The sequence below is a fragment of the Lithobates pipiens genome, unplaced genomic scaffold, assembly GCF_037356315.1.
Source record: "Lithobates pipiens isolate NorthernLeopardFrog02 unplaced genomic scaffold, aLitPip1_a1.2 Scaffold_8, whole genome shotgun sequence".
Taxonomy (NCBI): Eukaryota; Metazoa; Chordata; class Amphibia; order Anura; family Ranidae; genus Lithobates; species Lithobates pipiens.
In genome coordinates this window covers 115,244,901-115,268,066 of record NW_027507903.1, presented here as the reverse complement: position 1 = coordinate 115,268,066, position 23,166 = coordinate 115,244,901, and positions in this window count along the sequence as shown.

Sequence of the window (23,166 nt, the reverse complement as noted above, 5' to 3'; positions counted from 1 at the left end):
ACGGAAACTCTTGGAACTCCAGTTTGTACATTGGAGTTATTGAGGAAGTGCCCCATTTATTTTGACACTTCTGCCAGATCCCTGAGAACTGCAGAAGAATTATCCCTATTGAGAAACCGGGGGCACCTCCTCATAAGGAGGCTTCAGTATCTTGTAGGCTTCTTCTCCCAAGACCTCTTTTGTCCCTGGGGTTAACCCAGAGGATTACCTTTTGAACCTGACGGTGAAAGATGTCTTGACTGCCTGGAGGCTGATGACCCTGGCACAGAAGAAGGAACTATAAATTCTTTTGATATATTATCCAAAATATCCCCAGATAGCTGTTTCACCGCAAAAAGGAACACTAGCCAGGAGCTTCTTGCATGATGCTTAGCAACGGACTCAAAGCCTAAAGGATAGAATCTGTCATAGCAACTATTGCAAACATAAAGCTGCCTCCTGGGCCTGCTGAGCAGGATAACCTTGAACACCTGTTTAACCACTTCAGCCCAGGACCATTTTGCTGGCTCAAGACCAGACCACTTTTTGCGATTCGGCACTGCGTCACTTTAACTGACAATTGCGCGGTCGTGCGACATGGCTCCCAAACAAAATTGACGGCTTTTTTTCCCCACAAATAGAGCTTTCTTTTGGTGGTATTTGATCACCCCTGCCGTTTTTATTTTTTGCGCTATAAACAAAAATAGAACGACAATTTTGAAAAAAAGCATTATTTTTTACTTTTTGTTATAATAAATATCCCCCAAAAATATATAAAAAAACATTTTTTCCCTCAGTTTAGGCCGATACATATTCTTCTACATATTTTTGGTAAAAAAAATCGCAATAGGCGATTATTGATTGGTTTGCGCAAAAGTTATAGCGTTTACAAAATAGGGATAGTTTTATGGCATTTTTATTAATTTTTTTTTTTACTAGTAATGGCGGCGATCAGCGATTTTTATTGTGACTGCGACATTACGGCGGACACATCAGACATTTTTGACACATTTTTGGGACCGTTGTCATTTATACAGCAATCACTGCTATACAAATGCAGTGATTCCTGTGTAAATGACACTGGCAGTGAAGGGGTTAACCAGTGGGTGGCAGTGTAGGGGTTAAGTATTCCTATGGGCGTGTTACTAACTTTTGGGGGCTGGGCTTTCTTTTTCGGGAATCACGGGGGTCCCGACCGACACGCGAACGCGCCGGCGGTGGCGCGCTCGCGATGGCAGGGCGGCAAATTTAAAGGGACGTACAAGTACGCCCATTTGCCTGCCCGTGCCATTCTTCCAACGTACATCGGCGTGCGCCAGTCGGGAAGTGGTTAAACTGGTCTCTCAACTTTAATCAATTACTGTCAGCTCAGGCTGAGACTCTCAATTTGCCAGAAAAAAAGTGTTTTGTTTTTTAATAGGAATTCCAACCTTTTATCCGTTTGATCCCTAAGTATTTGAGTATTGTCTGCCGAACAAGTCAGACTTATTCACAAAGGATATAGTAACCTTAATTGCCGGTATACCCTACTTAGTGAATTTTCTGTACCATAGGATAAAGTGAGAAAACTTTTTAGAAAGGAAAATAATGCTTATCTGGGTGATTCTTCAGATACAAAAAAGTTTTTCCAACAATGAATAGACAAGAAAAGGCATGCACAGCTTGAGGAGGCTTTAGCAAACCCAAACACTCAGTTAAGGGTACATAAATGTGGAGCGGATCATTCAGCAAGAAATTGTACCATCAATCTTACAGATTGTGAAAGCGGACTCCCGCATTTGACACCTCAGAAGAGGAGTTATCAGCCTCACCACGGTCCCCTGGGGGAATTCGTCTTCTCCTGCCCCTAGTTCCTCAGTTTGAGGGTCCTAGGAAAATGGAAGAGAACCTGTCGCATCTTGACCACACTGGAATGTGATTAAAGTCGCTAAACTTTTTTTTTTTAACCTACCATGGCTGAGGTAAAAGAGATCTTTAGTAAAATAAACAGGGGCTGCAGTGTTGAAAACAGTTGCAAACATTTTATGGCCCCAATCTCCTCTGACCAGCCACCCCCTCTCAGGGGAGGATGCCATTTGTAGAGTAGGCTTTCCAGAGCTTGAGGGAGACCATTTTAGCTTCTTTTTTGGGGTTGTTTCAAGCACCCCTTCTGATCATAGTCCAATGCACAAAGCAGAGTTACTACTAGAAGAAATCGCATCCATTGCTTGAGCAATAGTCCAGCCCTGCCGCTGCTATTAATGCTCAGCCTGATGCACAATAGTAAATGTGTTAAAAAGAATGCTTGTGTGACCAAACCCCTTTCATGCCCCTCTACGCTCTTGTGTCCCTCCGTCAGCCTGCAGCAGTAATAATAGTGTAGAACACAAATGCCGCGCTAAGCTCCGCTCCCTCTGTCACCTTCGGCCCCCCTCCTCTTTTTTTCCAAAAAAGAACTTTCCTGCGCAAGCGCAGGCCTCTGATCCTACAGGATCGTCATGTGAGGGGGAAAAAATGGCAAGGAGAGAGCCTGGAAGTCCAGAGTAGAGCGGCGTGCTGACCTTTTAATTTTCTGATGCTCTTCCTCGTGAAGAGGGGGAGAATACAGCAGAGGTGGGGGGTTTCTGATGAAGAGAACCCCCCCTCCCCCAGACTTACTGGAGGTCTGCTGCTGGCTGGAGAGAAAAAGAAGCCTTCTGCTCTGGACAATGCGTGATCTCTTGAGGGAGCATGAGAAAGTGTGTGCTCCATACAGCCCCCAGAGGTGACACTTAGACATGACAACATTTACTAAGTAAAGAAGACATTTCATAAGAAAATGAAAACATTTCTTAGAAAACTCCACTTACCTTTCCGCAGCAGGGTTTTTCTGTGATAAAACCAAAAGACCTAATCTTCACCCTTCATGGTGGGTTCCGTTAACAAACCTTTAGAAGATGGGGATCCTCGGGGGAAACCACAATCCTGGACCTGTAATAGCACCTCCGCCAATAAAACGTTATGGCCTTAATACCAAAAGTACTGGATCCCGGGGTTCAGCTCTCTAAAAAGAGAAACGTTTACAGGCAAAACCTTGTTTCTTTGGAAACGAGGCCCGGGTACCAATCAATTCGGTCTAAAAGACACTTTGAATGGATCCGGCTACATAGCTAGCCACAGCAAGGATTGCTCCAGTGTAGCTCAGCACAGCACATCTTCACTCATGACCAACACCTTACACTGGCGAAAAAAAAACTGAGATGCTCCCAGTATGGGAGGGGTTATATAGGGAGGCGCATTCCTGTTTAGGGTGTGCCAGTGTCCAGCACCTGAAGGTGGACTATAACCCACATAGTAATTACTATGGCTCTGTGTCCCATGATGTACGATTAAAGAAAGGGACACACAAAAGTGTAAAACATAACACTGTAAATCGCAAATGTATTTTTATCTGAACAATATTGTACCGTTTATGAACACTTTTCGCAATTGGTAAACTTTTGGTAATAAAGAGAAATGTAAAGCATACAAAATGGCCCAAATTGTGCCAGACTGTGTTTCTGTCACAGTAACCTATGTGAACAGGTCAGCGGAAGGCTAGGGAACTGACACTTAATTTGCTATGTTAGGTTCACCCCCTTCTGTTTACTCAACTCACAGGTCATTAACAGCAGTACAACATGACATACTTTATGCAAACTAATGCGGTTAAATTGTCTGGCTCCTTTTAAATAGAGTTCCAGAGAATGTGAGAGCAGACCCTTTGTGATAAAAACAACTTTAGCCACTTGAGCGAATAAAGAGAGGATAAAATGGTTAAAGTGTTACTCCTTGGAATTCGGCAATTCTTCAGCTAGCTTTGACGTATTTAGAAGAGTAATCCTTGATGATAGGGTATAGCAAATTTGACTGATACGTGGAGTAACTTTTTTTTACTGCGCACTTTTCCTATATGGCTGGAATATTATTGTATCCAATGAAATTGCTGATGATAAAGATGTGAACAGGATATAGATATCTGCATATAGTGTTCGTTAGAGTATGTGAACTAACTTCCAGTGGCACCACAAGTACCAGAAAGCTGGGTTGAATAGGGATGTCTATATGCAGTGTCTTAACAGAATCCTAATTTGGGCAAATGCCTGCTCACCACACTGGTTACAGAAGCTGCTGGCAACGATGCAGGCGATGATGAAGACTCTTTCAGGAACTCCCTCTGAATCCTGGCTCTGGGAATGGCATCTGACCCCATCACACCACTCTGCAGCCTACCCAGATCTGAGGTGCAGGCATCGCTGGAGGATCTGGAATGGTCTCCGGTCTGCTGGAGATGAGAAATGATTCTCTCAACAGAGGCCCACTCTGGATGCAGCTGTACCTCTCTCCGCTGTGCAGGCCACAACTCGGCACCAGCTTACACTGACACAAAGCTGCAGTGCCAGTCCTGCTGTTATTAAAACTTCAGCGTTCAGAACTACACATCCCACGATGCTTTGTTCTGCTCTGTTTTGTCTAAAAGGAAATGACACAGAGTCCAAGTCAACACTAGAGGGAGACAACTCCACATTAATAACACTGTACACTGTCCCTGAATTGCAGGCATAATAGCCAGCTCCTCGCTACAGGGGGGAAATGCACATGTGAAGCTAAACAGAGTAAGGGCCTGTTCACACTAATGTGTAATGCTAACACAGATGCATTCACATGCATTAGATTGCTGTGTTATGGTAACCTATTCATTTTAAACAGGCTGCCAATGCACTAAAATTCACAACTGGACATGCAACAATTTTCCCAATTCTACACACTAATATTACATAGACGGTTCAAATCTAAAATGCAGGTGCACTGTGTTGCACTGTCTTGGTGCTTTGGTGTGCCATTCAAAATGAATGGCACCAAAAGACACTGCACTGTGCAAATTATGACTGACTAAATGCATAAATATTCAGGTTGTATTGCTTTAACCTATTAGGAGCTTTGAACTTTCATTAAAGGTAACTTGGTACCTAACTCTTGTTGGGTCTGTTTTGTTATAGTCTATAGTAGTGCATGCCCCAGAAAAGCAAAACTGATGTTTTCTAACTGTGCTTTTATACACACACATACTTTGATATCTGATAAAGGACATGGGATTCCCAGAGCACTATAGGCCATCTAAAGAGACAGCACAGAAGTATCTTCTTGCCATGAAGCCTGCATTGTCTAATAAAGGACAAATCACCATGATGAGTTATTCACATTTTTGAATCTGATGGAATATGAAAATTAGCTGAGAGCTGCACTTACTGGTTGGATAACAGACTAGATAATAATCATTTGTAATATGTATATTTATCTGACTAAAAAGCAACTAAAAATATTTTAATTATTTTTTAATCATGACTATAATAAAGTACACTAGAAAGTAAGTATGTACAAAACCATTATATCCTTTAACACTTATTACTGGGTTTAATGATTTAGCTATTAAAGCAGAAGCAAAGTCATTTTTTTAAACGGCTGGCAGGTAAGCATATTTTTCCAAACAAGAACAGACATGGATACAGGCAGGCCAGTACAGCAAGCCCATCACCAGACAAAACCATAGTAATGATAGATAGATACCCAGCAGTGACAGTAGTACCATTAGGAGAGTGTGTAGATCATTACAAAACAATCAGAGACATGCTAGCCAACCCATATCTTTCCAAACCATTTTTATAACAGAAACACCATGTAAATGAGATTAGGAAGAAGAAGAGAGAAAAAGGAGTCTCCCTTCTCCATAGCTAGAACCTCAGCATTTTCTCATGTGTATGTAAAGAGTGTCCAGTGAAACCACTTTCATCTAAAAATGTCTCCCTTAACCTGTAAGCAGGGCCGGTGCTACCATTAGGCAGACTAGGCAACCGCCTAGGGCGCCCGGCCGCTGGTTATTTTATTCCTGGCTGCACTGTCCTTGCTGCAACTACTGTGCCAGTGCCATGTCAAGCAGCAGCGCCATCCGCCCTCCCCCCCCGGCCCCGCTCTGGCTTTCCAATAATCCTTTGACAGTAATCCTCCTCTCTGTTCTGCTATCACCTCATGCAGTGAGCCAGTAACGATGTGTCCAGACCAGTCACTGTTCAGCAACCCCCAGGGCGCTCTCAGTGTCAGGCAGCAGCCGCCCCCCCGCCCTCCCCTCTCAACTCTCTGTCAGTTCGTTTGTGACATGACACATAGCAGCAGCCCCCCCCCCCTCCACTCTACAGTGTCACTGTGTGTCACATGTCATTCCAGCAGCACAGCACTCCTGGCCCACGCCCCCCCACGCTCTCCTGGAACGGAGTATGGATGCAGCATGCATCATCATGGGATACAGAATGACGACGACAGCCGCTTTCTGGGCTTGGGGTCAGTTGCATACAGCCTGGGCTGGCTGGAACAGGAAGAGAAGAGGCACCACACGACGCAGGTACACAGGCTGGCAAATACAGTAGAGTTGGTGCCAGCGAGGAACAGGTGTTACTAGTGTGACCGTGTGGTAAGTAAAAAAACTGTTGCTTTCTCTCTGAGTTAATGAGAATGAGATCTATGTGAATGTGATGACAATGAAATGTAATTTTAAAATGTGAGTGTATATGTATTATATTGACTGTTGACTGATCTGCCAAATGTCCCCCGATTCTGTATTTGATGGACGATGGTGAAATGGCATTGATGGGGGCTGGTGAAGCAGTATTCATGGGCACTGGTGAGGCACTATTCATGGACACTGGTGAGGCGGCATTGATGGGTGCTGGTGAGGCGGCATTGATGGGCGCTGGTGAGGCTGCATTGATGGGCGCTGGTGAGGCAGCATTGATGGGCGCTGGTGAGGTGGCATTGATGGGCGCTGGTGAGGTGGCATTGATGGGTGTTGGTGAGGTGGCATTGATGGGCGCTGGTGAGGTGGCATTGTTGAGCGCTGTTGAGGTGGCATTGATGGGCGCTGGTGAGGCAGGGATATTGATGGGCGCTGGTGAGGCAGATTTGATGGGTGCTTGTGAGGCGGAAAAATGAGGTTTCGCCTAGGGTGTCAAAAATCCTTGCACCAGCCCTGCCTGTAAGTATGCAGAGAGCTCTTCCATGGAATTAATGCCGGCAGAGGTGTAACTAGAATTTTCAGGGCCCCGGTGCAAGAAACCATGAAGGGCTCCCACCAGGGGCCTTGCTAGGTCTACAAAAGATCTCAGACTAGAGCCCATAGCAGCGAAGTAAAGAAAGTCATACACTTGGGTAGGCATATACATTTATATAATATACGTGTGTGTGTATATATTATCGTTACATATCTGAGTGCAGATCCCCCACTTAAATCAGGGTCCCCAGAGAGCCCCCCTTAAATCAGGGTCCCCAGAGCACCCCCTCCCCTTACATTGGAGTCCCTAGAGAGCCCCTCTTACATCGTGGTCCCCAGATAGCCTCCCCTTACATCAGTGTCCCCAGAGAGGCCCCCCTTACATCAAGGTCCCCAGAGAGCCCCTCCTTACATCAGGGTCCCCACAGAGCCCCCCTTACATCAGGGTCCCCAGAGAGCTTTCCCTTATATCAGGGTCCCCGGAGAGCCCACCTTACATCAGTGTCCCCACAGAGCCCCCCCTTACATCAGGGTCCCCAGATAGCCTCCTCTTTACATCAGGGTCCCCAGAGAGCCTCCTCTTTACATCAGGGTCCCCAGAGAGCCCCCACTTTACATCAGGGTCCCCAGAGAGCCTTCCCTTATATCAGGGTCCCCGGAGAGCCCACCTTACATCAGGGTCCCCAGAGAGCCCCCCCTTACATCAGGGTCCCCAGATAGCCTCCTCTTTACATCAGGGTCCCCAGAGAGCCTCCTTACATCAGGGTCCCAGAGAGCCTCTACTTTACATCAGGGTCCCAAGAAAGCCTTCCCTTATATCCCCGGAGAGCTCCCCTTACATTAGGGTCCCCACAGAGCCCCCTTACTTTAGGGTCCCCAGATAGCCTCCTCTTTACATCAGGGTCCCCAGAGAGCCCCCTTACATCAGGGTCCCAGAGAGCCTCCACTTTACATCAGGGTCCCCAGAGAGCCTTCCCTTATATCAGGGTCCCCGGAGAGCCCCCCTTACATCAGTGTCCCCAGAGAGCCTTCCCTTACATCAGGGTCCCCAGAGAGCCCACACCTTACATCAGTGTCCCCAGAGAGCCCACCCCTTACATCAGTGTCCCCAGAGAGCCCCCCTTACATCAGGGTCCCAAGAGAGCCTCCCCTTTACATCAGTGTCCCCAGAGAGCCCCCTTACATCAGTGTCCCCAGAGAGCCCCCCTTACATCAGTGTCCCCAGAGAGCCCCCCTTACATCAGTGTCCCCAGAGAGCCCCCTTACATCAGTGTCCCCAGAGAGCCCCCTTACATCAGTGTTTCCAGAGAGCCCCCCCTTACATCAGTTTCCCCACCGAGAGAGCCCCCTTACATCAGTGTCCCCAGAGAGCCCCCTTACATCAGGGTCCCCAGAGAGGCCCTCCTTACATCAGGGTCCCCACAGAGCCCCCTTACATCAGGGTCCCCAGAGAGCCCCTCCTTACATCAGGGTCCTCAGAGACCTCCCTTACATCAGGGTCCCCAGATACTCTCCTCTTTACACCAGGATCCCCAGATAGCCTCCTCTTTACATCAGGTTCCCCAGAAAGCCTTCCCTTATATCAGGGTCCCCGGAGAGCCCCCTTACATAAGGGCCCCCACAGAGCCCCCCTTACATCAGGGTCCCCAGAGAGCCCCCTTACATCAGGGTCCCCAGAGAGCCCCCCTTACATCAGGGTCCCCAGAGAGCCCCCCTTACATCAGGGTCCCCAGAGAGCCCCCCTTACATCAGGGTCCCCAGAGAGCCTCCTCTTTACATCAGGGTCCCCAGAGAGCCCCCTTAGATCAGGGTCCCCAGATAGCCCTCTTACATCAGGGTCCCAGTGAGCCTCCACTTTACATAAGGGGACCCCAGAGAGCCTTCCCTTACATCAGGGTCCCCGTAGAGTCCCCTATTATCAGTGTCCCCAGTAAGCCCCCCTTACATCAGTGTCCCCAGAGAGCTCCCTTACATCAGTGATCCCAAAGAGCCCCCTTACATCAGTGTCCCCAAGAAGAGCCCCACTTACATCAGAGTCTCCAGAGAGCCCCCCCTTACATCGGTGTACCCAGATAGCCTCCCCCTTTACATCAGTGTCCCCAGAGAGGCCCCTTACATCAGTGTCTCCAGAGAGCCCCCTTACATCAGTGTCCCCACCCAGAGAGCCCCCTTACATCAGTGTCCCCAGAGAGCCCCCTTACATCAGTGTCCCCAGAGAGCCCCCTTACATCAGTGTCCCCAGAGAGCCCCCTTACATCAGTGTCCCCAGAGAGCCCCACTTACATCAGTGTCCCCAGAGAGCCCCCCTTACATCAGTGTCCCCAGAGAGCCCCCCTTACATCAGTGTCCCCAGTAAGCCCCCCCTTACATCAGTGTCCCCAGAGATCCCACCCCTTACATCAGTGTCCCCAAAGAGCCCCCCTTACATCAGTGTCTCCAGAGAGCCCACACCTTACATCAGTGTCCCCAGAGAGCCCCCCTTACATCAGGGTCCCAAGAGAGCCCCCCCTACGTCAGTGTCCCCAGAGAGTCCCCTTACATCATTGTTCCCAGAGAGCCCCACTTACATCAGTGTCCCCAGAGAGCCCCACTTACATCAGTGTCTCCAGGGAGCCCCCCCTTACATCGGTGTACCCAGATAGCCTCCACCTTTACATCAGTGTCCCCAGAGAGCCCCCCTTACATCAGTGTCTCCAGAGAGCCCCCTTACATCAGTGTCCCCACCCAGAGAGCCCCCTTACATCAGTGTCCCCAGAGAGCCGCCTTACATCAGTGTCCCCAGAGAGCCCCCTTACATCAGTGTCCCCAGAGAGCCCCCTTACATCAGTGTCCCCAGAGAGCCCCACTTACATCAATGTCCCCAGCGAGCCCTCCTTACATCAGTGTCCCCAGTAAGCCCCCCTTACATCAGTGTCCCCAGTAAGCCCCCCTTACATCAGTGTCCCCAGAGAGCCCACCCCTTACATCAGTGTCCCCAGAGAGCCCCCCTTACATCAGTGTCCTCAGAGAGCCCCTCTTACATCAGGGTCCCAAGAGAGCCCCCTTACATCAGTGTCCCCAAGAAGAGCCCCACTTACATCAGAGTCTCCAGAGAGCCCCCCCTTACATCGGTGTACCCAGATAGCCTCCCCCTTTACATCAGTGTCCCCAGAGAGCCCCCTTACATCAGTGTCTCCAGAGAGCCCGCTTACATCAGTGTCCCCACCCAGAGAGCCCCCTTACATACGTGTCCCAAGAGAGCCCCCTTACATACGTGTCCCAAGAGAGCCCCCTTACATACGTGTCCCAAGAGAGCCCCACTTACATCAGTGTCCCCAGAGAGCCCCACTTACATCAGTGTCCCCAGAGAGCCCCACTTACATCAGTGTCCCCAGAGAGCCCCCCTTACATCAGTGTCCCCAGAGAGCCCCCTTACATAAGTGTCCCCAGTAAGCCCTCCTTACATCAGTGTCCCCAGTAAGCCCCCCTTACATCAGTGTCCCCAGAGAGCCCACCCCTTACATCAGTGTCCCCAGAGAGCCCCCCTTACATCAGTGTCCTCAGAGAGCCCCCCTTACATCAGTGTCCTCAGAGAGCCCCTCTTACATCAGGGTCCCAAGAGAGCCCCTCTACATCAGTGTCCCCAGAGAGCCCCCTTACATCAGTGTCCCCAAGAAGAGCCCCACTTACATCAGAGTCTCCAGAGAGCCCCCCCCTTACATCGGTGTACCCAGATAGCCTCCCCTTTACATCAGTGTCCCCAGAGAGCCCCCTTACATCAGTGTCTCCAGAGAGCCCCTTTACATCAGTGTCCCCACCCAGAGAGCCCCCTTACATACATGTCCCAAGAGAGCCCCCTTACATCAGTGTCCCCAGAGAGCCCCACTTACATCAGTGTCCCCAGAGAGCCCCACTTACATCAGTGTCCCCAGAGAGCCCCCTTACATCAGTGTCCCCAGAGAGCCCCACTTACATCAATGTCCCCAGAGAGCCTTCCCTTACATCAGGGTCCCCGTAGAGCCCCCTTATATCAGTGTCCCCAGAGAGCCCCCTTACATCAGTGTCCCCAGAGAGCCCCCCTTACATCAGGGTCCCCAGAGAGTCCCCTTACATCAGTGTCCCCAGAGAGCCCCTTTACATCAGTGTCCCCAGAGAGCCCAACTTACATCAGTGTCTCCAGGGAGCCCCCCTTACATCGGCATACCCAGATAGCCTCCACCTTTACACCAGTTTCCCCAGAGACCCCACTCACATCAGTGTCCCCAGAGAGCCCCCCTTACATCCAGGTCCCCAGAGAGCCTTCCCTTACATCAGGGTCCCCGTAGAGCCCCCTTATATCAGTGTCCCCAGAGAGCCCCCTTACATCAGTGTCCCCAGTAAGCCCCCCTTACATCAGTGTCCCCAGAGAGCCCACCCCTTACATCAGTGTCCCCAGAGAGCCCCCCTTACATCAGGGTCCCCAGAGAGTCCCCTTACATCAATGTCCCCAGAGAGCCCCTTTACATCAGTGTCCCCAGAGAGCCCCACTTACATCAGTGTCTCCAGGGAGCCCCCCTTACATCGGCATACCCAGATAGCCTCCACCTTTACATCAGTGTCCCCAGAGACCCCACCTTACATCAGTGTCTCCAGAGAGCCTCCTTACATCAGTGTCCCCACCCAGAGAGCCCCCTTACATCAGTGTCCCCAACCAGAGAGCCCCCTTACATCAGTGTCCCCACCCAGAGAGCCCCCTTACATCAGTGTCCCCAGAGAGCCCCACTTACATCAGTGTCCCCAGAGAGCCCCACTTACATCAGTGTCCCCAGAGAGCCCCACTTACATCAGTGTCCCCAGAGAGCCCCCTTACATCAGGGTCCCCAGAGAGCCCCTCCTTACATTAGCTTCCCCAGAGAGCCCTTCCTAACATTAAGGGTCCCCAGAGAACCCCCCCTTACATCAGTGTCCCCAGAGAGCTCCAATTACATCAGAGTCCCTAGAGAGCCCACCCCTTACATCAGTGTCCCCAGAGAGCCCCTCCTTACATTAGGTTCCACAGAGAGCCCTTCCTAACATTAAGGGTCCCCAGAGAACCCCCCCTTACATCAGTGTCCCCAGAGAGCTCCAATTACATCAGAGTCCCCAGAGAGCCCACCCCTTACATCAGTGTCCCCAGAGAGCCCCCCTTACATCAGGGTCCCAGAGAGCCCCCTTACATCAGTGTCCCCACCGAGAGAGCCCCCTTACATCAGTGTCCCCAGAGAGCCCCCTTACATCAGTGTCCCAGAGAGCCTCCACTTTACATCAGGGTCCCCAGAGAGCCTTCCATTATATCAGGGTCCCCAGAGAGCCCCTCTTACATCAGTGTCCCCAGAGAGCCCCCCTTCAATCAGGGTCCCAGAGAGCCTCCAATTTACATCAGGGTTCCCAGAGAGCCTTCCCTTACATCAATGTCCCCAGTAAGCCCCCCTTACATCAGTGTCTCCAGAGAGCCCCCTTATATCAGTGTCCCCAGAGAGCCCCCTTATATCAGTGTCCCCAGAGAGTCCCCTTACATCGGTGTCCCCAGATAGCCTCCATCTTTACATCAGTGTCCCCAGAGAGCTCCCTTACATCAGTGTCCCCACCGAGAGAGCCCCCTTACATCAGTGTCCCCAGAGTGCCCCCTTACATCAGTGTCCCAGAGAGCCTCCACTTTACATCAGGGTCCCCAGAGAGCCTTCCATTATATCAGGGTCCCCAGAGAGCCCCCCTTACATCAGTGCCCCCTTACATCAGTGCCCCCAGAGAGCCCCCTTACATCAGTGTCCCCAGAGAGCCCCACTTACATCAATGTCTCCAGGGAGCCCCCCCTTACATCGGTGTACCCAGATAGCCTCCACCTTTACATCAGTGTCCCCAGAGTGCCCCTTACATAAGTGTTTCCAGAGAGCCCCCTTACATCAGTGTCCCCAGAGAGCCCCTCCTTACATTAGGGTCCCCAGAGTGCCCCCTCCCCTTACATTGGGGTCCATAGGGAACCCCCCTTACATCAGTGTCCCCAGAGAGCTCCAATTACATCAGAGTCTCCAGAGAGGCCCCCCTTATATTAGTGTCCCCAGAGAGCCCACCTCTTACATTAGTGTCCCCAGAGAGACCACCCCTTACATTAGTGTCCCCAGAGAGCCCCCTTACATCAGGGTCCCAAGAGGTTTATATAAGTTGTTAATAAGGCTATTGGCGCTACCTCAAATAATAATTGTGCTGTTAAAACTTAAATTAGTGACCCTTACCAATTCACAAAGCTAAATCTGTAATATTAGTGCAAAACTTTCCCTATTGTCTATATATATATGTGCTGGTGACACCAATAGTGTGCACCTGCCACATATATGCAATAGCCTCCACAGATAGGTATAAAGATATATATAAAAGGATCCTCAGGTCAAGGGTTATACAGAAACAAAAAATGAAAAAATAGAGCCCAGTGTGGGGTGCCTTGTGAATAATTGTGATTAATCCGCTACAATATAGAGCTATAACCCTCAAAAATGCTACACATTACAAGATTCCAATAGGCAGCATAAATTATCCATGTTAATAATACTTATACTTATTCCCCTTATAGCTCTCAATAAATAGTAGTGCAGTGCAGACCCTATGTGAACATATCACTGCGAATGCCAACTAGTGTAAATTAAACCAATAAGTGCATGAATCATCAACCCACAGATAAGTGATTCTTATACAGGCATTAGCAAAGAAATATATATGAAAAAGAAGGGGATTTTTTAACCCCCTTTTTTGAGGAAGACGTCTCTGACAAAACGCGTACAGCGTCACCGCGCACACTACGTCACCTCCTGCTTGTCTGACCCGTTGAAGCGCAGCTGGAATGCACGCCGCTCGCTCGCGAGGTTTGTGTCTTCCACAAAGCCGGATATTTTGCCCAAATCAGCGCTAAGGCGCGCTGGACATTATTTTATATACTTTTTATTTTATTTTTATTTTTCATTTTTATTTTTACCTGCACCTGTGCTTTGTATAAGCAAGCCTTAGGGGGTACAATATATCTAGAGAGCAGGGGGGCTAGTCCCCACCTATGCACATCTATACTGGGGCACCAGTGAGGTGTTAACACTGGCCTCTCTCTTTTAACATTTGCCTAACAGGGACATATTGCCAGCTTTGTCCTGTAGGCATATGTGTCCTGTCCCCCATTAGCTGAAGTGTGTGGTATTGCTTTTCAAATTGGTTTTATTTTTATGTTTTATTTTTGATTGATTTGTGATACATTTTTCTATATGCAATATTTTTTGTAATAAAATAATCTTTTTAAAATAGGTGGTCTTTAGAACCCCTTATTTTTTATTACTTACTATTTCTTACTTTTTTGTGACCTTTTGAGTACCACTTAATAAATCCCCAAAAGATTCAAAGAAAAAATGTGGTAAAAGTTTTGCCCTAAAAAAGCTTGTTTCCTGGGTATCCGACATACTATACCATGAGAGCTGTTTTTTCTCCCTTTTGAGGAACTATCGCACCTGGCATAGATCGTTTTCCTGCACGACGAACCAAACCCTGTGGCAGAGTGTGGAGGATATAGCTGGCCGGTGGAACCCTCAACAGTGCACAGCGGAGCAGAACCTACATGCTTGCAACCCCCTAGGGCAGTGATGGCGAACCTTGGCACCCCAGATGTTTTGGAACTACATTTCCCATGATGCTCAACTACACAGTGTAGTGGAGCATCATGGGAAATGTAGTTCCAAAACATCTGGGGTGCCAAGGTTCACCATCACTGCCCTAGGGGGTACGTGGATCTGGTGAGTGGGGACCCAAAAGGGGGAACCAGCACGGAAGTCACCAAAAATATATATGATCACGAAAGTCACCTTCTTTGTTTCTCCTGAGCTGGAATATTGCACACTGTTGGACATTTACCAGAAGAATAATTGTGGACTACCTTGATATTTTATTTAGTTCTATCTTAATATTTTTATATTTTTTCATTTTTCCTTTTTTTTATGTGGATGGGAAGGTTGTTGTATATATAACTCCTAGTATATTTTTCACCACCTATATATGGTTCACATATAAGTTGCATACATATATATTTTTTTTTTCACGTGTCAAAAAAGGGGGTTAAAAAATCCCCCTTTTTTTTCATATATATTTCTTTGCTAATGCCTGTATAAGAATCACTTATTGGTTTAATTTACACTAGTTGACATTCGCAGTGATATGTTCACATAGGGTCTGCACTGCACTACTATTTATTGAGAGCTATAAGGGGAATAAGTATAAGTATTATTAACATGGATAATTTATGCTACCTATTGGAATTTTGTAATGTGTAGCATTTTTGAGGGTTATATCTCTATATTGTAGCGGAATTAATCACAATTATTCACAAGGCACCCCACACTGGGCTCTATTTTTCCATTTTTTGTTTCTGTATAACCCATGACCTGAGGATCCTTTTATATATATCTTTATACCTATCTGTGGAGGCTATTGCATATATGTGGCAGGTGCACACTATTGGTGTCACCAGCACATATATATAGACAATAGGGAAAGTTTTGCACTAATATTACAGATTTAGCTTTGTGAATTGGTAAGGGTCACTAATTTAAGTTTTAACAGCACAATTATTATTTGAGGTAGCGCCAATAGCCCTTATTAACAACTTATATAAACCTCAAGGCACGGACTTCAACTAAAGCCCGCGTATTCAAGGGTGGCTGCAACCTGTTTGTATCTTTTTCCTGTGCGACAGCACTTATTTCCTTTCTTATAAGTTTTCCTATTTATCCTGTTTACCTCCATAAGTGCGGCTATCTCCATATACCAGGGTCCCAAGAGAGCCTCCCCTTTACATCAGTGTCCCCAGAGAGCCCCCCTTACATCAGTGTCCCCAGAGAGCCCCCCTTACATCAGTGTCCCCAGAGAGCCCCCGCCTTATATCAGGGTCCCTAGAGAGCCCCCTTACATCAGTGTCCCCAGAGAGGAGCCCTTACATCAGGGTCCCAAGAGAGCCTCCCCTTTACATCAGTGTCCCCAGAGAACCCCCTTAAATCAGTGTCCCCAGAGAGTCCCCCTTACATCAGTGTCCCCGGAGAGGCCCCCTTACATCAGGGTCCCAAGAGAGCCTCCCCTTACATCAGTGTCCCCAGAGAGCCCCTCCCACCTTACATTATACATAAATCCTGTAATTAGACAGTTCCAATAACAAATGAGTCCCAAATGAATACCCTCAGTGAGAGATCACCAATTCCTACTGCTTTATATCTTAATCGTGCAGTTAAATTCCACCTTTATGTGATTCCACCACCACCTTATAGATTGGTGACTCACCAGAAACAGTCCACTCCACGCAATGGATCAGTCTGAACCCTCTTCAAACAATGTACCATTGAAACAATTTTAAGAGCTGCGCCAATCAATTAAAAAAATTGTTATATTGAAATTACAAATAAAGAAATGTATATGTAAATACAATTTTCAAAAATCCATAGTAATTGTTCATTGTTTGCAAATAACAACAATATTATCATGAAACTAAAGCAAATAAATATATAAAGAAAAAAGTCCACAATAAAGATCCTGGTTATTACACCACAGTGATTTCATATACAGATAGCAGCATGGAGAAATAAAGGTCAATAGTCCAGACTGAAACACCCTGGTGGCTTCATATATACTGTGCAAGGTGAAACATGCCCGACCACCAGAGTAATATTGCGCTTACCAGAAGGTAAAACGTAGTGAGCATATAAACAAAACACTCAGTGGCCTGAACTGTGTTCTCATCAGCAGAATCTGGACCTTGTAATGAAGCGTTGCTCAAATGCTCCCCAAATTCAAGAGCTCTATAATTGCTCAAAAGGAAAGGAGACTGCCCATAGTGTAAAACTCTTTAACCATTTTAATAAGAAAAGAAAATAGCGCACTTACAAACAATACTCGTATCGATCGCATCAATTTACAAAAACAGCAAAGGCGGCCGGCAATTTGCGAAAGCCCATCCTCCCCTCGTTCAGCGTGGTAGCGTCACTGCGTGCCTTCCCAGACGCGCTTTGTCATAGATGTATATCTATATGAAGTCACTGTGGTGTAATAACCAGGATTTTTATTGTGAACTTTTTTTTTTATATATTTGCCTTAGTTATATAATTTTCATGATAATATTGTTGTTATTTGCAAACAATGAACAATTACTATGGATTTTTGAAAATTTTATTTAATTTACATATAAATTTCTTTATTTGTAATTTCAATATAACAATTTTTTTAATTGATTGGCACAGCTCTTAAAATTGTTTCCTGTGTCTGTATCTCACCAGAGCTGCTGCCTGCTTATAAGTTTTTTTGTTTTGCCAGTTGGTTGATTTAGTAATAGATCAGTTTACTAATTGGTTGGAAAGTTTGTCTAGCGCAGCCTATTTCTTCCATATTCAAGTACCATTGAATTTGGTATCTCCTGCTTAACCAGTCCTCAATATAAAATAAATGGCCATCATAGTCATAGTGTAGTATATCTAAATCAGTTTTATTTTTCAAAAAACGTAAAAGACTATTGCCCTCACGTGTTTAAGTGCCAAAAGCCGACACCAAGCTGTTCCAGCAGTGAATGCGGGTCTGATGTACCAGTGTGCATTCCCCTGTGTACTTCCTATTTGGCGTGCGTGTCAAGCTTCGCTCTCATGTGGAAGGAATCAACATCAAAATGTCCCAGCAGCCTCTACGCATTTCGCAAGCATTGATTGCATCATCAGGAAGCTTGGTAGTACAAGTGATGAATGGTTTGATGGGAAAAAAAACTCCTGCGTAGAATTGGATTGAAAAAAAAAATCCTTCTCCCTGTATGTTAATATTAGACAGAGCACATCCTACAGGGAAAGAAACCCCCTAGTTTAAAAAAAAAAAGATACCCTCTTAGGGGGATCTATAACCTTAGGTGCTACTTGGAGCCTTAAAGGGGGACCCCTCTGTACACCACCATAGGACGCTCTGGGAGAACTGGTCCTAGAACCCTGTCATTCCATAACACATTCCAAAGTTTAAATATAATTTGTTTTATAGTATATTGTTGAGTAGAATAAGTAGTAAAAAATGCATTTCGAAAGGCCTCACTGGGTTATTTAGCTCTAGAGACTAATAATTCATTTCTAGCCTTCTCATTAGCACATAAAAGTGCTTGAATCAACTCATAAGGGGCATAACCTTTTCCAAAAATCCTTTCCCTAAGGGCAGAGGCTTCTCTCAGAAAATCATGACAATTTTGTTTTAGAGCCTCAAAAATTTACTAATGGGAACGGATCTGAGCCAGGCTCGATGGTGGCAGCTGTCAATACTCATAAATCCGTTCCGGTCAGTCTCCTCAGTAAGTCTCAGTAAGTAGAGGTAATCGATTCCTCCACCATCCTTATTCTCAGGTCAAGGGAAATGAACCTCAACACCACTGGACTCATGTTGGAGCCTGATATCTCTATCATTGTTGTTAAGATCCATCATAAATCCATCAAGGAAAGACTGGTCCCCTTCCTATATGAGGAGGACATCATCTATATACATTTTCCACAGAACCAACACCAGTCTAGGTCTACTATAGATGATGTCCTTCTCCCATTTAGCCATAATAAGGTTGGCCATGCTGGGCGCAAACAAGGACCCCATGACCACACCTCTATTCTACAGGTAATAGGAGCCCCCAAACCAGAAGAAATTATGGCTCATGGCATAATTAAACAATGCCAGAATAAACTCAAGCTGAACAGCAGTGAGATCAACTAAATTCAAAAATGCTCAACCGCTTCCCAACCATGCTGGTGTGAGATGATAGTGTATAAGGATAACACATCTGCAGTGGCGAAAATGTAGCCATCTTTCGACTCAACATTTTTTAGCAGGTTAATAACTTGGATGGAATTGCGCAGGAAGGAAGGTGTTTTAGCCACTAATGATTGCAGAAAATGATCAATGTACTTACCCACCCTGGAAGTAACCAAATCGATGCCACTAATAATCAGTCTCCCATGGGGGTGAACCGGATCCTTGTGCACTTTTGGAAGATCTTATATAACCGGTACCCTTGGAGCTACCGGAACCAAAAAGAGCTTCTCTTTTTTGGATAAAATCTTCCTCTGGAAACCATCTTCAAAAAGAGATACGAGTTCCTTTTTAAACTTTATGGAGGGGTTTTTGAGAGAGAGGGACTTAGGTGTCCCTATCTGAAAGAAGACAAATCATTTCTCCCTTGTAAGCCTCTACATCCCATATCACCCCCCCCCCCTTTGTCCGCTGGGTGTACCACTATTTTTACAGGATTTCAAGGTTTAAAGCCCTTTCCTAAACATAAAGCCATCTCTATTCCTCCTAAGTTGTAATTGCACAAGGTCTTTGGTAAACAAATCCTTGAATACAGAAACAGTTGGAGCCAAATGGCCAGGAGGATTAAAAACAGAGGCATTAGCCAAAAGAAGTGTTTTTAATCCCAGTGGGACCCTCTCTTCCCCAACAAAAAGGATTGGTAATTAAGTATCTTTTGATATGCATTTTACTGGCAAATTTCTGGATGTCAATAAAGCTCTCAAACTTGTTCAACGATCGAGGAGGAACAAACTTGAGACCATGGTTAAGAATGTATTTCTCTTCATCAGAAATCACTGCTGTGCTCAAATTAAACAAACCAGAATCCCTTAAACTTGCCTTCTTTTTTCAGCGGACCCACCTTCCCCCTCTGGAGCCTCTTTTGGGTCTATCACCCTTTTTATATTTTGTGGCCCCCTGGGGAAAAATGATTGCTGTTGGGATAGCCATAATTCTAACCTCCCCTACCAGGATTTCTGTGTCCTGGAGGGTATCATTGTTGTGGCCACTGCGTGTCTCCATTGTAATAACCAGGAGAATAGTCTCTACCTCATTCCCATTCCTGATGCCAGTCAGAGAGATGCTCGGTAATATATCTGTCACCTACACTCTGCTCATTGCCCAATCAAACCTATTGTCAGTTCTAATAGGAATCACATTGGGGTGGGATGGATGTCCAGTCCGTGTTCAATTTCCACCCTGATCTTGATGTCCCGCCTATATAATGCATCTCTATGTATGCCAAGCCACGCCCCTGATGACTTCGGCGTATGATGAAACGCATAGGGAGGAGCTTGTGACGCAACATGACAAGTGTATGCCGGGTCACGGCGGGCATCTTGCAGGTGGTTTAAGCTATTATTCAGCGCCTGTTTTTCACCTAGAGCATGTGAGTGCAATATAGTGTTTTTTTTATAAATAATATATTTTATAAAGCTTAATGCACTATGAGGCGCATTTACTTCTATTACATGGGCCAAACTATGTACATGGATTCAACGTTATGAAAATGGGGATCAAGTGTGGAAATTGTTATCCATCCTGCTTTGAGTCTGCTATATCTGCTGGTGTCTGGTCGTTTATGGCTGATTGAGGTTTTCCTCTTCTATGCAATGCTTATGTGACCCCTTTAACAGGGGTCCAAAGAGGAGGGTAAGAGGCAGCGTGTCTGGGTGCTAGTGGTGGTGATCCTCTCTTATACGCTATTCTGCTATACCCTATGGACTATACCATTATCATTTACTATTGATGATCAGAGGGGTTTATGGACATTTCTTAGCGCTGCACCTATTCTATATATTTTACATTATTGTTGTTTACCAATATTGTGCTGGCTGCTTGTCCTTTTATTATTTTTTTCAGTTTTAGTGTTATTTAGCGCAGCAGACACCTAATTCTACAGTGACTGAGTAATTGTCATTCAAAATGGGAGAGCACTAAAAGCTGAAAATTGGTCTCGTTAGGAAGGGGGTTTAAGTGCCCAGTGGGTAAGTGGTTAAACAGCGAGAGACAGAATAGAAAACAAAAACAGAAAAACGCATTTAAAAAAAGTTATAAATTGGTTTGACTGAAATACGTATTTGACCCCTTTGCAAAGCATGACTTAGTACTTGGTGGAAAAACCCTTTTTGGTAATCACAGAGGTCAGACATTTCTTGTAGTTGGCCACCAGGTTTGCACACATCTCATGAGGGATTTTGTCCCACTCCTCTTTGCAGATCGTCTTGAAGTCATTAAGGTTTCAAGACTGATGTTTAGTAACTCAAACCTTCCACACATTTTCTATGGGATTGAGGTCTGGAGACTGGCTAGGCCACTCCAGGACGTTAATATGCTTCTTCTTGAGCCACTCCTTTGTTGCCTTGGCCATGTGTATTGGGTCATTGTCATGCTGGAATACTCATCCACGACCCATTTTCTTTTTTTTTTTTTATTTATAACCGGAACAGGACCCAATCGGGTCTACAGAACACAAAAATACACACAGTACATGAGACAGAGAATAAACACCTTATGCAGAAAATACAGAGACCAACAGGTTACGTTGTGATGTCACCGGATACAACCGTAACAAGTGACAGGATTGGAGGGGCCAAGATATGGCAGATTCGGGTTATCGTCTACTCCCTTATGATCTTAGCTAATGCAGTTTGGTTCCGTTGGTTCAGGTGTCACTGATTGATCAGAGCCGGTTCAGGGCCCTCTGTCTCTTTCAAGGGCAATTGTGTGTAGTAATAATTAGGTGGGAGTTGTCGAAGTTACGAGTCCAGCTCCTTCGTTTTTTGTTCTTTACAGTAGAAGGGGATAAGTAGCTCCCCTTATAAGGAGAGGGGGGGGTAGCTATAAAGGGTGTCAAAGAGAAGGCAAGAGATAGGTACAGTAAGAGGGAGGGGGTGGGGGGGGCGGCAGGAGGCCGTTTGGAGGGAGGGTGGGTGCGTGAAAGATGTGGTTACGTCACTGTGGTGATTAGAGAGGACATAGCTGCAGGGAGTTTTTATCTTACCCCCTGTAGATAAGGGTAGCTATATTAATGATACTCAGGATGGGGTTACGGTTGGAGGGGGAACACATGAAGGGGGGAGTGCGACCCCCTCATATGATGCGGTTCCCTTCAGCATCTGGCCTTCGGCCGAGTAGATAAAGGTAATCCACATCTGCCAGGTTCCCGAGAACGTTTCCTGTCTATGTTGCGCGGTGAGGATTAAATCCTCCATCCATCTTATGTCTTCCACTCTAGCTATCCATGAGGCTATCGTCGGGGGCCGTGTGGACTTCCACTGTAGCGGTATACAGGCTTTAGCGGCGTCCAGTAGGTGTCTAATCAGAGATTTTTTGTATGTTTTTTCCGGGGTGTCAGAGGCGTGTAGTAAGAAAAACGCGGGGTCTTCCGGTATCCTACGTTCAGTAAATTTCTGGGTGACCTCCCGGACTACTGTCCCCACGACCCATTTTCAATGCCCTCGCTGAGTGAAGGAGGTTCTCACCCAAGATTTGATGGTACATGGCCCTGTTCATTGTACCTTTGATGAGGTAAAGTTTTCCTGCCCCCTTAGCAGCAAAACACCCCTAAAGCATAATGTTTCCACCTTCATGTTTGACGGTGGGGATGGTGTTATTGGGGTCATAGGCAGCATTCCCCCTCCTCCAAACACAATGAGTTGAATTGATGCCAAAGAGCTAAATGTTGGTCTCATCTGACCACAACACTTTCACCCAATTCTCCTCTGAATCATTCAGATGTTCATTAGCAAACTTCAGACGGGCCTGTACAAGTGCTTTCTTGAGCAGGGGGACCTTGTGGGTGCTACAGGATTTCAGTCCTTCGTGGCGTAGTGTGTTACCAATTGTTTTCTTGGTGACTATGGTCCCAGATGCCTTGAGGTCATTGACAAGATTCTCCCGTGTAGTTCTGGGCTGATTCCTCACCATTCTCATGATCATTTAAACTCCATGTGGTGAGATCTTGCATGGAGTCCCAGACCAAGAGAGATTGACAGTTATTTTGTGTTACTTCCATTTGTGAATAATCAGACCAACTGTTGTCACCCTCTCACATGGCTGCTTGACGATGGTCTTGTGGCCTATTCCATCCTTGTGTAGGTCTACAATCTTGTCCCTGACATCCTTGGACAGCTCTTTGGTCTTGGCCATGGTGGAGAGATTGGAATCTGATTGCCTCTGTGGACAGGTGTCCTTTATACAGGTAACAAGCTGAGATTAGGAGCACTTCCTTTAATAGAGTGCTCCTAATCTCAGCTCGTTACCTCTATAGAAGACACCTGGGAGCTAGAAATCTTGCTGATCAATAGGGGATCAAATACTTATTTTACTCATTA